The following is a 17,994-nucleotide window of genomic DNA, read 5'->3' on the forward strand; positions in this document are numbered from 1 at the left end:
TGATTTGTAATCCTAAGAAATAGGTTAGTTTTCCCACTAAGCTCATTTCAAATTCTTTTTCCATTAGATTAATAAATTCTTCTAAAAATTCTGAATTTGTTGAGCCAAATATTATGTCATCCACGTATATTTGTGCAATAAATATGTTTGTATTTAATGATTTAACAAACAAGGTTGGGTCAATTTGACCTTGTTTGAATCCTTTAGATGTTAGGTAAGATGTTAGCCTCTCATACCACGCCCTGGGTGCTTGTTTAAGTCCATATAGGGCTTTCTTTAATTTAAAAACATAATCAGGGTGTTCTAAGCTTTCAAAACCAGGAGGCTGACCTACATAAACTTCTTCTTTGATTAGTCCATTAAGAAAGGCAGACTTAACATCCATTTGGTATAGTTTAAATCCCTTATGGGCTGCATAACTTAGTAACATTCTAATGGATTCTAATCTGGCTACTGGGGCATATGTTTCGTCATAGTCAAGTCCTTCAACTTGACTAAATCCTTTGGCAACCAGCCTAGCCTTATTTCTAGTAATTTCCCCAATTTCACTTAGTTTGTTTCTGAATACCCATTTTGTTTCTATTATTTTCTTATTCTTAGGTGGTGGGACTAGGTCCCAGACCTCATTACGCTCAAATTGGGATAGTTCTTCTTACATAGCTATAATCCAATCTGGGTCTAGTAGGGATTCATCCACAGTTTTAGGTTCAATTTTTGAAATTAATGAAATTTGACTTAGGTTTCTAAAAGATGATCTGGTTTGAACTCTTAAGTCTGGGTCACCAATTATTTGATCAGTTGGATGATTTGGGTTTACCCTTATTGTTTTAGGAGGTTGATTCTCTTGATGTTGTTCCTCTTCTTCATGACTTAGAGTTTGGTTGATTTCTGGAACAAACTCCGGTGGTTGTGTAGGTTCTATGTCTTGTTTAGTTTCTTTAAATTTTATATTAGTAGTTTCTTTAATTTTTAAGGTAACCTTATTATAAATTCTGTAGCCTCTACTATTTAGGGAATATCCTACATAAATTCCATTTTCAATTTTAGAGGTGAATTTTCCTAAGTGTTCTCTTGTATTTAAGATAAAAACTGGGCACCCAAATACCTTAAAGTATTTTATGTTTGGTTGTTTATTATAAAATATTTCGAAGAAAGTTTTGTTATGAGTTTTATTTATTGTTGTTCTGTTCTGTACATAGCAGGCTGTACTAACGGCTTCTGCCCAAAAGTATTTAGGTAGGTTATACTCATTTAACATTGTTCTAGAAGCTTCAAGTAAGGTTCTATTTTTTCTTTCTACAATTCTATTTTGTTGGGGGGTTTTAGGGCATGAGAACTCATGATGGTAACCGTTTTCTAGACAAAAATTGTTAAAGTTGTGATTTTTAAATTCTCCCCCATTGTCACTCCTAATTCTTTTAATTTTAATATCTTTTTCGTTTTCAATCTGTTTGCAAAAATTTGTAAGAATTTCAAAAGTTTCATCTTTATGTTTTAAGAATTTTACCCAAGTAAACCTAGAGTAATCATCTATAATTACTAAACAATATAAGTTTCCATTAATGGATTTGACTCCATGGGAGTCAAAAAGATCTAAATGTAGAAGTTCTAAGATTGAGTTAGTTTGTGGTTGATTTGTTTGTTTGTGGGTTGATTTAGTTTGTTTTCCTTGTTGACAAGCATTACATATAGTTGAATCTAAGTTAGGTAACTTCGGTAAACCTTTTACAAGTCCATTTAGTTTACTTATATTTCTAAAGTTGGTGTGAGACATTCTCCTATGCCATAACCAAGTTTCTTCTTTTTGTGTTAAATAGCACTTAATGGAAGAAATAGTTAAGTTGATGACATAGATGTTGTCTTTTCTAAAACCTTTTAGGCTTATGGTAGGATTATCTAGATGTTTGATTGAGCATTCTATAGATAGAAACTTGACCTTATACCTAGTATCACACAATTGACTTATACTTAGAAGATTATATTTAAAGTTTTCAACAAGTAAGACATTTGTAATTATAAAGTCTAATTTTAATTCAATATTACCTATACCAATTACCTTGAGTTTGCCGTTGTTTCCAAAGGCAACTGTTCCTAGGCTTTTGTAAGTGAGTTGAGTGAACTTGGTGTGATCTCCAGTCATATGTTTGGAGCAACCACTGTCCAAAATCCACTTGGTTTCCTACAGTAAGTAGGATTTAAAGTTAGTCTTTTGAGCATGCATTAATTTAAGTTTAAAATTAAGATTTTGAAAATAATTTTTAAGTTTAAAATTAAAATTTTGAAAATAATTTTTAAGTTTAAAATTAAAATTTTGAAAATAATTTTTAAGTTTAAAATTAAAATTTTGAAAATAATTTTTAAATTTTAAAATTAAAATTTTGAAAATTAATTTTTAAGTTTAAAATTAAAATTTTGAAATTAATTTTTAAGGTTAAAATAAAATTTTGAAAATAATTTTTAAGTTTAAAATTAAAATTTTGAAAATAATTTTTAAGTTTAAAATTAAAATTTTGAAAATAATTTTTAAGTTTAAAATTAAAATTTTGAAAATAAATTTTTAAGTTTAAAATTAAAATTTTGAAATTAATTTTTAAGTTTAAAATTAAAATTTTGAAAATAATTTTTAAGTTTAAAATTAAAATTTTGAAAATAATTTTTAAGTTTAAAATTAATTTAAGTTTAAATTTTAAAATTAATTTTTAAGCCTTATTCATCTCACCCGATCTATATTATCAATCAGGGAATCCTATGATTTTATGAGATGAAATTGGTTTGATTACAGAGTTTTGGTTTAACTTGTGTTAGATTCAGACTTTGCTTTGGTTTCCACAAATAGGCATTCTTCGGATAAACTTCTAAGCTTGGTGAGTCACAAGGACATCATTAGAAGTAACCAACCTTTCGAGGTTTTCCGAATAGTCCTATCCACGGAACTTAGTACTAAATCTTGGTCTAACTGGTTAGGATTCGTTTAAGGGTAGCTTCGGTCAGTTCCACTTGGCTAAATGCACTAGATCGAAACCATATCTTTCTAGACATGCGATGCCCAAGTTTCCCTAACGTACTATCATCCAAAAATTTCACCAATACCATGATTCAAGTTAAACTTGGTCTCTTTTTAACTAATCCTAATTACCCTGCCGGGTTGGTAAATTTTGGGTTACCCTATCGGGTAAGTTAGTTTTGGAGGTGCCAGCTATTCTAGAGCCTCCCCCTGAATTATTGACTTTTAATAAATTTTGATTTTAGGCTTGTGTCGATTCTTTTTATAGTTATGATTAACTTGTTGATAATTTTGTTGATTTTCAAACTGTTTAGATTTTGAATTTGATTTAGGTTTGTATTTTGGATTTTGGTTTGGTTTATTCGATTTTATATAATGTATTTTTTCTTTAGGTATATAATATTGATTAAGTCCTACTTGCGTGGTCAGACACGCTTTCGGAACCCAAGCTAAATTGGTTGATTTGTATTGGGTTATTAATGAGTTGAAAGTTTTATTTGAATTCGACTTATATCCTAGTCCGGTTTTATTATAACATGCTTTTTGATTATTTAGGATTAAGTCTAGATTTTTTGATCTTGTTGTAAATTTTTCTAGCATTTCTTTTAAATTTTTAACATCATTTTTTAACGATAGATTTTCCTCTTCAAGTGTTAGATCTTGAGTTGGATTCGAATTTTTTAATTGTTCCTTGAGGTTTTGATTTTCCTCAAGAAGTGATTTATTTTCATTTTCAACTTTAGTTAATTTACTATTTAAACAGGAGATGATTCTAAAAAAATTTTTGTTTAAATTAAAATATACCTCATTCGAGCCTTCGGAAACGAGTACGGACTCGTGGCTTGTTTCGAGTTCGGACCCGTCTTCGGCTTCGTGGGCCATCAGTGCGAGGTGGCTCTGATGTTTCTGTTCTTCTTCTTCTGATTCGTCCGAGGAGTCGTCCCACGTTGCTTTCAGTGCTTTCTTTTTGGTTGGCTTTGGTTTGTCGAACTTCAGTTTTGGGCATTCGTTCTTGTAGTGTCCCTTTTTATTGCAGCCGTAGCAAGTCACGTTCTTTTGTTCTGAGGGAGAGTTGATCTTTTGAAGGTCCTTTTTGCTGAAGCTCCTCTTTCTCCTGGTGAACATTTTTCTTACCAAGTTCACTAGGTGTTCTTCGTTTTCGGAGTCTTGGTCAGATTCATCTTCATTTTCAGGCTTGCTTTTCTTTTCTTTGGAGGAACCTGCAAGTAGAGCTATACCTTTCTCGGCTCCAGCATTAGTTTGTTCGTGTAATTCTAATTCACAGAAAAGCTCATCTAATTTTAAGTTAGAAAGATTCTTAGAGATTTTGTAGGCATCCACTATTGATGCCCACAAACTATTTCGTGGAAAGGCGTTTAATGCGTACCTTATTAAGTCTCTGTTCTCCATCTGGTGGCCTATCGCATGGAGCCCGTTGAGGATGTCCTTGATCCTCGCGTGTAGTTGATTCGCCGTTTCACCTTCCTGCATTTTTATATTAAAAATTTTATTTAAGAGAAGGTCTCGTTTTGTTACCTTGGCGTCGCTCGTTCCCTCGTGCAGCTCGATCAACTTGTCCCATAGCTCTTTAGCGTTTTTGTGTGGACCGACTCTGTTCAGTTCTTCTCTTGTCAATCCGCATTGTAGAGTGTTGATCGCCTTATTTTCTGTTGATGCTTTTTTCTTGAGATCTGCTTGATCCAGGCGTTGTCCACTGGAATTTTGTAGGGTCTCGTGATGCTCATCCACTGGTCGAAGTCTGTTTTGAGGTAGACCTCCATGCGCTTCTTCCAGTAAGGGAAGTCGTCCCCGTTGAAGAGTGGAGGTCGCACTGTGCTGAATCCTTCTTGTTGGGACATTCTGTGCACAGGTAAATAACCCAAGACTTGGTCTTGGATTAGTAGTGCGGGAAGAGAAAAATAGAAAGGAATCTAGATTCGTGTTGCACTAATTTAAATTGATTAGAGAAATATTAAGTTAACGAAACAACAGTTTTAAAGTTAATTAAAAAAAATTCACCCCCTGTCTGATTGGTGGTTGCACTAAATCAGAGCGGTACCTGCTCTGATACCACTTGTAGGACCGTTAGATTCGATAAAGGGGGGGTGAATATCGATTCGAAAAAGACGAGTATAAACGCAGCGGAAAAATAAAGTATACACAGATGTTTTTACTTCGTTCGGAGCCTGTGACGACTCCTACTCGAAGGCCCGTGGTCCTTGACCACTTTCGTTGGGCAATCACTAACAAGTCGAAATAAGATTACAGAATAAGTACAGGAAATGCTAGTAATAATAAAGCAATACCGACAAAGAAAAATTAAATAAACACCGGAGGAGCACTTTTGTCGGAGCGTTGTTGACGTCGCACTTGAACGTCGAGCAGCAAGACCAGCAGTAGAAGAGTTCTCAGATAATTGAAGCTCCTGCCTGGGCTTCTTTTATATGCCGCGCTGGATCCCTTACCGGAGTGACGAATCGTCAAACCAAAATGCTCCACGTGGCGACGACTGGCTGGATAAAATTCGCCTGCTCCGGATCCCTCGGCGCCGGACCACCTTGTTTTAGAAAGACTCCTTTTTCCTGCAAAACAAAGTTAGTCCGAGGCAAATATACATCCTGTAAAACAAATTGTTAGCACAGTTAAAGTTCAACAGATGGATAAGGAGAGTATGACTTAGATTCCGTCTTTCCGAGACCGGAATCTAGTCACGATCTCGACTTAGACATCCGAAATGGATCTAAGCCGGATCGACGCCTAATGTCCCCTTCCCGGGAACGCGTCCTCACAGTCACTCCCCTCCAGTGACTTACCTCACTTATCTGCCAGACGTCCGGTCAGCCCGTCGACCCGTCTGGACTTCTCGCCAAGCGTCCGGTCAGCCCGTCGACCCGCTTGGACTTCTCGCCAGCTATCCGGTCAGCCCGTCGACCTAGCTGGACTTCTCGCCAAGCGTCCAGTCAGCCCGTCGACCCGCTTGGACTTCTCGCCAGCTATCCGGTCAGCCCGTCGACCTAGCTGGACTTCTCCTGCACACTCGATCAAAGTGTCAGACAACAACAAGACTAACTTAACCTATTTGTCATTCATCAAAACCTGGGTTAAATCGTTAGTGCTAGCCGCACCAACACCACTTGGCTATTCTTCTTGGCCAATTTTGGGGATTTGCTTTTGTAGTGTCCATGTTCCCTACACTTAAAACATATAATATGATTTTTATTCTTAATTGAACCATTTTTACCTTCATGTGTAAGGATGACACTTGCTCCTCCATTTGATGTTTCTTGATTTTTGGAGGATGCAACATATTCTTCTCCATTTGACCCGGATGTAGAAGCTTCTCCTTCTTCTTGATCCGATGTCAACAAAGGTCTCTCCCCCTCAATCCTAGAGGTGGAGACTTCTTCATCTTCCTCTTGCATATGGAACAAAGAGTATGCTCACTCTTTGCCCTTTTCATTGTTTTCCTTTGAAGATGAACCTTCTTGGACCTCTTCTTCGGAAGTTGAGCATCTCTCAACTTCGGAGTCCTCTTGCTCTTGGTCTTGCTCCAATGAGTTGCCCTCTTTGGATTTGTCTTGATTTGGTACAGTGGATGGTTCTTCATGAAGCTTGGCCAACTTGCTCCACAATTCCTTTGCATCTTCAAATTCTCCAATTTTGCATAGAATTGTGTTTGGCAATAAATTAACCAGTAATTTGGTTACCTTGTCATTCTCCTTGCACTTTTGGATTTGTTCTTGGCTCCACTTACTCCTCTTGAAAATTTTTCCATTTGAACTTGTTAGAGCTTTGAAGCATTCCATGAGAGCAAACCATTGCTCTATCTCCATCATAAGAAAATTTTTTATTCTTGATTTCCAAGAATCGAAATTCGTGGATACATATGGTGGAGGCACCCTCGTGTCAAATCCGAGTCCATATCGGAATTCCATCATGAAGTTGGGCTTCTTGAATTCTTTGACTTTGACAAATTTTCTCCAACTTCTTCACCCTCTAGTTTTGTTGCCCCTTTCGGCGATGATTCCGGTGAAGAGCGACCTCGCTCTGTTACCATTTGTTGGGACCAAAATGTAGCTAGAGTGGGGGTGAATAGCTCGTCGCGATCGTCGTGCTCGTCGTTGCTCGCTTCTTGGGATGATGTGCAGCGGAAATACAAGAAACACAAACAACAACACTAACTCTAGGGATTTACATGGTATCCACCTCAAGAAGAGGTGACTAGTCCAAGGATCCACATACTCACGCACCCTCCACTATAAAAACACTCATTCTCGGTTACTACCGAAGGCGGATAAGCCTTACAACCTCACAATACAACAATGAGAAAGAAAGAAGTAAAATACAAATGAATCTTACAAGATTACAATGAAAACCCTAGCTTCTTCTTCTTCTTGTTGCAACTCGCCTCTTGACTTGGATGAGCCTCCAAGAACCTTCAAGAACTGGCGGTGAGGAAGAAAAGATCGCTGTGGAGGTTTTTTGTGATCGCCTGTGCAGAAGAGAGGAAGTCGTGCGCAGAAAAATGCTCGCCAACGGCTTTATCCGCGCCAACGGTCGAATCCCAATCAATTGGATTGCTCCCAATCGATTGGAGAGGCTTTGGATCGATCGGTTGATCGATCCAAAGCACCTTTGTGCTCTTGGAATCACCCTCAATCGATTACCCGATCGATTAAAGGCTTCTCGAGCGATTTCCAGTGCTCCAATCGATCGACCGATCGATTGGAAGTTTCAATCGATCAACTGATCGATTCAGAAGCTCACTGTCCGCTCAAAAACTCTCCCAATCGATTGACCGATCGATTGGGAAAGTTTCAATCAATTACCCAATCGATTCAGCCCATTTCTGCACAAAATCGTGTCGCCCAATCGATTGACCAATCGATTGAACCCCCCAATCGATTGGGAAGTAGAAATCTGTGTAGAGCTTGAAATTAGCTTCGTTTCACTTCCAAGATCACCTCATTCCGATATCCGAGTCAAAAGTTATGGTCTTCGGATGTTTACTACGTCCGAACTTCCTAGTTCCATGCCAACTCCCTATTGGACTTACGACCGCTAAGAGTTTGGTAAACTTTTGACTTATCTAGACTTTCTCTTTATGTCAAGTGTTCGGTCCTCCATTACCCACTTGGATTTCCTTCCACCAGATGTCCGGTCACTCTTGACCCATCTGGATTTCCTTGTGCCTCGCTTCACTCACCAGGTCTTTTCATCTGCCTAGCTTCACTCACTAGGTCTTTCACCTGACTTCACTCACCAGGATTTTCCCACTGCCCGGCTTCACTCACCGGGACCTTCCATCTGCCTAGCTTCACTCACCAGGACTTTCACCTAACTTCACTCACTAGGACTTCTCATCTGCCTGGCTTCACTCACCAGGACATTCACCTAGCTTCACTCATTAGGATTTCCCATCTGCCTGGCTTCACTCACCAGGACTTTCCTAGTCAAGTATCCAATCAACCTTGACCTACTTGACTCTCCTTCACAATCTTCCCACATGAACAATTGCACCTGCAATCTTCATGTATTGTCAAACATTGAAACCCAAATATCAAGACTCAAACTTGAGCCAACTCAAGCTTAGTCAAATAGGTCAACCTTGACCTAGAGATATTGCACCAATAGAATTAAGAATAATAACAAGAGCTAAATTGGTGTTGCACTAAATTAGATTTAATTGCAACGAAAAAAATTTCCAAAAAGGTAATAATACCAGTTTGGAATTATGCGAAAAATTGAAGGCCGAAAAGGAATAAAAGGAAAGTTTCACCCCCTTGTCTGATTGGTGGTTGCACCAAATCAGAGCGGTACCTGCTCTGATACCACTTGTTGGATCGTGATCGTTCGATAGAGGGGGCGGGGTGAATATCGAATTAAAATTTATCGAAAAGAGTTAAGCACAATGGAAAAAGAAACGAGCCAAAGACGATACAGAGATTTACTTGGTTCGGAGCATTTGACGACTCCTACTCTAAGGCCCGCACACAAGGGCGCTTTCGGTGGATAATTACTAATAATTCAAATAGTAATTACAGAATTGAGGTACAGGAATTAATTAGTAAAATAAAAGCTGACAATTAGAAAAGAAAAAACAAACTAAAACTTTGCCGAAGAGCTTTCGCAACGTCGCAGGAGCACCAGAGATCGAATTGAGAGTTGTTGGTCTGACTCTAGCCTTGACCCTCCTTATATATGAGGTTCGGGGCGTCTAGAACCTTCAAGGCGCCCTGGTTGTGACGTAGCCGAGCCAACCAACGAACTCCACGTGTCACAGTGATTTATAGCCCAATTTTGTCGCAAATTGGGCATCAAATGATGAAGTACCAAACCCCTCCTACGCTAATGTAGCATAGGAATGACTCGGGTCGTCCGCCAACGAAAGTAACGATAGGATGGTAAACTTAGGATCGTATGCTATTTCTATTTTGGGGTTTTTAATATGGAATTGGAGGTTTGGATTTTGATTATAAATTTAACAAATTAAAAGCAGAACAAGTATAGAAAACTAATCTAATGCTGGAATGAAATCTAACTAGGTGTGAATAATTAATCCACAACGCATTGTCACACTACGCTATGGATTAACTATCAACACAATTAAACTAAGAAATGAAATGACAAAGCATTCAATGAAATTTAATCTAAATAATGAAAGACAATGCAAATAAAGAAACTATATCTATCCTAACTAACCATTGAAGATTTTCCTACATTGCATTGTCACACTACGATACAAGATTATCTTTCAATGGGCATAACATGAAATAAAGCATTAATGAAACTAAAAATATAATTAAGCCTAAAGCATGAAACAAAACCTAAACTAATCTATCCTAATTGCATTCAATCGAAACTAGAACTCAACTAAATTGAAAGAACAAGACAAAGCAAGAATTAATCGAACTAAAATGCATCCAAATAAACCTAATTATTGGTTGAAGCATTTCATCGAACATGTTATATGCGCAGATCAAATTAGGTAAAGTGCGTACAATCTAAACATGGAAGATCAAGTTTGCTACAACCATTCACTAAGAATTAACAAACATCAACAGTAAACATGAAATAAACTAAAAATTCCAACTACAATCCACACAACTTCTTCCGATACCAACGACTATCTCTGCCGTCACACGGAGACCCGGCTCAGAAGCCCCAAAAACCAGTGAACAGTAGCTCTCTCCGGTTGCTGCTAGCTTCAACAACAGTGAGGGTGATGAATAAATCCTCCAGCGAGAACCCTCACTGTTGTTGATGTAACGCCCCGCCTTCTACTGACTAGGCTGTAAGGCCGGGGGTTACATTATGCTAAACTGTTCTTGGAATATCACTAAATACCAAGGTGTGGAAAAGCTGCAATAATTTAAAATTTCTACTAATTGCTATCAAATCTGGAATTTATATTCCAGATACACTCTTATTATTGTACATATGCTAAAGAAGGAAACTTAACTTTCTATTTGGTCAAAAACCTGAAATTAGACACTTCTAGCTGAAATCAGACATTCCAATCAATCGGCTGATCGATTGGAGTTGTCTGATCGATCCATTGATCGATTCAACATGCTACTGTGCACGGGGTCAATTCTGGATCGATCGGCTGATCGATCCAGCCTGGCCAATCGATCCAGAAATCGATTCAGAAGCTCTCTGTTCGCGGGATTAAAATTCTCGATCGATCGACTGATCGATCCATGGCCGATCGATCAGCTGATCGATTCATCAGCTTTCTGTACGCGGCAGATCGCTTCCCAATCAATTGACTGATCGATTGGGGATCCTCCAATCGATCGGCTAATCGATTGGAGTTCTGATTTCTGCGATTCTTGCTGCATTTCACCTCTATTCCACATACAACCCCATTGTATCAACTTAAAAGCATTACTAACTTGCTAAGCATGTCATTACTCTCCTCATACCTAATTATTTAACCAACATCAAGACAACTAGTGGTCTAAGCATAATATAGTGCACACATTCATAATTCATGACACTTAATACTCTAGAAGTGCAGAAATTAACCAAAACTAAAATACTGAGTCCTTAGGTAAACTACTCCCCAAGGGTCTTTATTTCAAGTTCCTGCTCACACACATCTTGACGCATTGCCCTCCAGCCTCCGCTAATCCATCTTTCCTTTGCCTTTATCTGCAGTATAAGAAAAATGAAACTATAAGCTTGGGAGCTTAGTAAGAAACCATCTACCTCACAAAAACATGCATTCGATAAAATCATGCTTTCAAAAGATGCTATTTGAAGTACATGCTGATGATCATGCTGTAAGTGCTAAAACATGGCATATAGACAATTAAGTCATGCTAACAAATGCTGAACAAAGGAAAACTAATCTTTGTATCAACAAGCTAACTAAATCGATACATAAGCTATGCTATTTGTTATAGCATTAAGAAAACTAAACTGGAACTAAGCTGTATTCACATATCTGGTTTGTGAAGTTGAAAACTATTTTCCATAAATAGATAAAAATACTAATCATGCTGCTGATGGGCCCGACAACTGTACTTGCTGTGCGCGCATCCCTAACTAGGCCCAAGGTAGCAAGTCCCGAATCTAGTAGGGTTACTGGGTTATCTAAATCTAGGGACGACTATGGGAGCCCAACCCAAGGACAACTGAAGTCCAGTACAGTGCCACTGATAAAGTAAAATACTGATTTTTAATCTGACTATTTTGTCTTGTTTTGACTAGGTTATCTGAACCTAGAACTAGGTTATCTGAATCTAGAGGCGACTATGGGAGTCCACCCATTAGACCATAGTCCCATATAAACTGAACAAGACTATGTACGCTATTTAAAATGCATCTATAGCATTTATCTGGGTTATTAAAATGTCTATCGTGGCATATTATGGTGCTAGTCATTCTATCGAGCACTTGGTGTGCACTAATTCTGCATATGGCTAAACTGAGACTGAAAACACATACGTTTAACTACTTATACTGCAGGTGAGGGGTTACTTACATCCTACGCTAGTTTTCTTATAAATCTGATCGCTAGGATTCTGGAGAAGATGATCTCTTCGGTGATCCTCTCACGTCTGTGCGTTCTTCTCGCGGAGAGGAGCGTCCTCGTATCCGAGATGTCACCGGAAGGTGCTCCTACGACCCTAGGGATGGAACCCTAGGTTTCCTTGGGGTTTGTGCGCCGAGAGGTGAGGAAGAGAGAGGTGGCGTCGGGTGAGGGTGAGGGAAAAGAGAGTTGTCGATCCAAAATAATAACTCTCCACTTAATTTCCCTATTTATATTAAGTGATTAATGCACCCCAACTAAACCTTAAATATAATTGCTCTCCTTTCCTTTCAGCACACCCCTGCTGGAGCCCCTTGGTTACTAAAGTCATCTATAAGTCGTAGGGTTCGGTAGGTCTCGGGTTCAATTCCCGCTTAGGCTATTTTACATTTTTACTTAATTTTGCTACTTCTGCTACTTCAAAAATTCTATAAAAATATTCTAAAATTCCAAAAAAATAATAGAATATTTATAAAATTAATTTGAAAATTTTTGGGCATTATAGTTGAAGCTAGCAGCAACCGGAGAGAGCTACTGTTCACTGGTTTTTGGCGGTTCTGAGCCGGGTCTCCGTGTGACAGCGGAGATAGTCGTTGGTATCGAAAGAAGTTGTGTGGATTGTAGTTGGAATTTTTAGTTTATTTCATGTTTACTATTGATGTTTGTTAATTCTTAGTGAATGGTTGTAGCAAACTTGATCTTCCATGTTTAGATTGTACGCACTTTACCTAATTTGATCTGCGCATATAACATGTTCGATGAAATGCTTCAACCAATAATTAGGTTTATTTGGATGCATTTTAGTTCGATTAATTCTTGCTTTGTCTTGTTCTTTCAATTTAGTTGAGTTCTAGTTTCGATTGAATGCAATTAGGATAGATTAGTTTAGGTTTTGTTTCATGCTTTAGGCTTAATTATATTTTTAGTTTCATTAATGCTTTATTTCATGTTATGCCCATTGAAAGATAATCTTGTATCGTAGTGTGACAATGCGATGTAGGAAAATCTTCAATGGTTAGTTAGGATAGATATAGTTTCTTTATTTGCATTGTCTTTCATTATTTAGATTAAATTTCATTGAATGCTTTGTCATTTCATTTCTTAGTTTAATTGTGTTGATAGTTAATCCATAGCGTAGTGTGACAATGCGTTGTGGATTAATTATTCACACCTAGTTAGATTTCATTCCAGCATTAGATTAGTTTTCTATACTTGTTCTGCTTTTAATTTGTTAAATTTATAATCAAAATCCAAACCACCAATTCCATATTAAAAACCCCAAAATAGAAATAACATACGATCCTAAGTTTACCATCCTATCGTTACTTTCGTTGGCGGACGACCCGAGTCATTCCTATGCTACATTAGCGTAGGAGGGGTTTGGTACTTCATCATTTGATGCCCAATTCGTGACAAAATTGGGCTAAATCAATGGACAATAGTTGGGGCTAGAGTTGTGAGTAGTCAGGACCTGATGCAATGTTGCAGATAGCAATCTACTATGTCGTGCGTGAGGAGAAGAAGAGGGGTAGGTTTCTTAATGGGTTTGGGTTTCGAGTTTGGGTCCATTAGAGCTTAGCTCCGGATCCAATAATCAATAAGAATTGAAATTGGGCTTTTATAATCGGGCTTTGGGTAAGGCTTAGAAGTGTAGGCTTTAGGAATGGGTTTGAGAATTGGGTTGAGTTTTTGAATTGGAGCTCCACTTCTTAGATGAACCCTTGGATGCCTTGATCTCGATCAACGGTCCATATCGCTTTAAATCATGATGAAGGGCCGGATCACTTGATTTGACTGAAGGGGCAGGATCTCACTGGATCTTGATCAACGATCCATATTAATTCAGCTTGATCTTCCTCATTTGGCCTCCAAATCAAGCTAAATTCGATCCGGTTCGATCCTAATCCATGGCTCTTTGAATTTCCTACAAAAATCATATAAAAATATGAAATTAAATTCTATAAATTGTAAGAAATTTATAATTAAGTCCAAAATATATTCAACTCATAAAATGTAATATAAACACAAAATTAGCATGTGAGAAAATAAAAATGCTAAGTAATAAGAGCCAAAATAAACAATACAAATGCTAGTTATCAACTCCCCTACATTTATTCTTGCTCGTCTCGAGAAAGTAAATAAAACAAGAAAGATAACCAAAATGCATTCCTTTAGCAATTCTCAACCATGCTTAGAAAATAATGAAAAGAAAGTTACCTAGGATTGTTATATTCAAATAACTAAAGCAATCATGGATTCAATTCATACATTGATTAACAAATATGATAACTTCAATCCACAATTAATAAATTGAGAATGATAACCAAATATCCTCACAAGGAAAGAATGGTGGCTCTCCTCTCATATAAATACAATAGTGGAGCTCACTCAAGCTACTCATGATTAATGCACTACCATAAGCTTGATTTTCTTCTAATCTCCACCACTATAAACATAAGAGTGCACAATAAAATAATGAAGACATTATTTGAAATATAAGGGAAACATGAATCAAAACAAATGATAGTGTAAGAAAGAAAAAAGGAAGATAAAGCAAGGTAAGAGTGGAAGACATGGATATATTGGAATGATACATAGATGAGTACAAGTAAACAATGCCCCAAAAGATACCTCATCCAAACTTCCAAGCTAGCTTTCCACAACTCAATAAAAATATGAACAATCTCTATGATAAATTTTCAATAAACATGCACTCATGATCTACAATAAAAATCTAAATTTTGCTACCATAAAGATTATCACTAACAAAAAATTCTATCACCTTTCATCAATACAATAAAAATGTGAACAACTCCTACTCTAGCATTTCAATAATCATCCACTCATAATATACAATAAAATCTAAATGTTTCTAAAGTAAAAATTATCACTCACAAAAATTCTACCACAAATGACTAAAAATAGCACAACATGTCAAAAAATATTTTTCCTTTTTCTATTTTTTTCCTTTTTTTTATGTTTCTATTTCCACTTTTTTTTCTTTTTTTTTCATTTACTGATTTGTCTTTTTTTCTCATTTTTTTTCAACATGTTGTGCAACTTCCTATACATCATCAATAATAGCTCAAATAAAAAGATAAATAGCATGACTTACCTATGGTGATCAACCATGGTTCACCATGCTTCCCCTAAATTCTACTAAGCTATTTCTCTACACCCACACTTAAATTTTTGTCCGTCTCGGGCAAAACACTCATCATGTAACATCCAAGATATCCACATCCATAAGAAGAATAGAGGGAAATAAATGAAGATAAATGGAGGAGAGAAAAGAGTGATACGATGGATGATATGGATTTTATTCAAGAAACATGTGATAACAAAAGAAATGAATAGAAACAAGTGAGATAGATAGCCTTCATAAAAATCATGCAAACCTATGATAATGTGGTCTCGAAAGAATTAAGCAAGTTCTAGAGTAGCATTAACCACAAGTGCATCACACATCAATAGGAATAATAGGCTCAAAAATATCCTCACTAGGTATATCAAAAAATTATCATCTCAATCTACCAACATGAAATCCATCATCAAGTTGTAATCACATGCAATCCAAGAATCCAATCATGACAATAAATCATCAAATTTGACAATCAAATTTAACTAGCTTTCACAATTTCTAAAATGATAAAAAGAACGCATTGGGAATTTATTATGAAAACTAACAAGACAACTAAAAATGAGCAACCAAGCAAAAGCAAATAAAGCAAGGCAATATGTACAAGCAAAAAGAAAAAGTGAGATGGAACAGACTCCCCTGAAATTCTGGCGGTCGGAGTCGATTTAGTTCCAGAAGCCATTATGGAAGTGGGATGAATGCAGGTGAAATGGAAAATGCTCCCTCCACCTCCGCCTCCTTAAAAATTTTCTCCGGTGGCCGAAGACGGTTCAGTTGGAGTGTCCATTCCAGAAGCTTCATTATTGCATAAAATGTTAGGGCTTTCTTCAAGTGATAGAATGCATCCTTGCGTGATTTACTGAAAATGAAATATCTGTAGAAATCCTGCACACTAAAAAGAAAAGGATGCAATCCCTGCACGCATGCTGTGTGAGATGTATCAGAAACAATATCAATATAAACAGAGCATGAATCAAAAGACATGTCACATCTACTACAATCAAAATGAACTACCTCCATGGTATTTCCTAAAAATTCAGAAGAAATATCATCCTTACCATCTTGAAAGATACCTGGAGGTTCTAGTATAGTGAATGTGGCATCATCTCGATCAGGTAAAGGTACTGGCTCTAGATCAGGTTCAATCAATGGAAGTGATTCTTGAGACGCCCCTATACTTCCATCATCAATATGTACAATAAAAGACTCAACCGGTGATAGAATAATCGAAGGAAGCGATTCTTGGGTCTCCCCTACACTTCCATCATCATCTCCTATACCTGCAACATCAAGACTATCTGGAACAACAATATCATCAATAACAACATTATTAGGATTAACTACAACATCACAATATAAAAAATTAGAAGAGTCATGTAGAGTAGTTGAAACAAGGTCAGGAATATCACAAACTCTACAATCTATCTCCTCAGAAATTGATGCAGTAGGTTGATTTGATAACAACTGTAACTGTGTCAATGAATGTGTTCTTGGCTGGAATTGTGTTTCTTGATGTTGTACAAGTTATTGTGACTGCTCCCAAAAATGCTGCTCAAGCTGATGGTGCTGAAAGTAAGGCTGATAATATTTGGGCCACTTTGAAATCCCTTGTTGTGTATTCCCATACCTGAATCCTTCAATTAAATTATACCTGTCCTGCTGCTTGTTCACTGTTGTTGAAGCTAGCAGCAACCGGAGAGAGCTACTGTTCACTGGTTTTTGGGGTTCCGAGTCAGGTCTCCGTGTGACGGCGGAGATAGTCGTTGGTATCGAAAGAAGTTGTGTGGATTGTAGTTGGAATTTTTAGTTTATTTCATGTTTACTGTTGATGTTTGTTAATTCTTAGTGAATGGTTGTAGCAAACTTGATCTTCCATGTTTAGATTGCATACACTTTACCTAATTTGATCTGCGCATATAACATGTTCGATGAAATGCTTCAACCAATAATTAGGTTTATTTGGATGCATTTTAGTTCGATTAATTCTTACTTTGTCTTGTTCTTTCAATTTAGTTGAGTTTTAGTTTCGATTGAATGCAATTAGGATAGATTAGTTTAGGTTTTGTTTCATGCTTTAGGCTTCATTATATTCTTAGTTTCGTTAATGCTTTATTTCATGTTATGCCCATTGAAAGATAATCTTGTATCGTAGTGTGACAATGCGATGTAGAAAAATCTTCTAGTTAGGATAGATATAGTTTCTTTATTTGCATTGTCTTTCATTATTTAGATTAGATTTCATTGAATTCTTTGTCATTTCATTTCTTAGTTTAATTGTGTTGATAATTAATCCATAGCATAGTGTGACAATGCTTTTAATTTGTTAATTTATAATCAAAACTCCAAACTTACAATTCCATATTAAAAACCCCAAAATAGAAATAACATACGATCCTAAGTTTACCATCCTATCGTTACTTTCATTGGCGGATGACCCGAGTCATTCCTATGCTACATTAGCGTAGGAGGGGTTTGGTACTTCATCATTTGATGCCCAATTCGCGACAAAATTAGGCCATAAATCAAATTGGCGCCGTTGTCGGGGAGTTGCGCGAGCCCTAGCCCGCTGCAGAGAATCGCGCGAACAGAATGGTCACAAGCTACTATGCTGTGAGTGAGGAGAAGAAGAGGGGTAGGTTTCTTAATGGGTTTGGGTTTCAGGTTTGGGTCCATTAGAGCTTAGCTCCGGATCCAATAATCAATAAGAATTGAAATTGGGCTTTTATAATCGGGCTTTGGGTAAGGCTTAGAAGTGTAGGCTTTAGGAATGGGTTTGAGAATTGGGTTGAGTTTTTGAATTGGAGCTCCACT

The sequence above is a fragment of the Zingiber officinale genome, chromosome 1A, assembly GCF_018446385.1.
Source record: "Zingiber officinale cultivar Zhangliang chromosome 1A, Zo_v1.1, whole genome shotgun sequence".
NCBI lineage: Eukaryota > Viridiplantae > Streptophyta > Magnoliopsida > Zingiberales > Zingiberaceae > Zingiber > Zingiber officinale.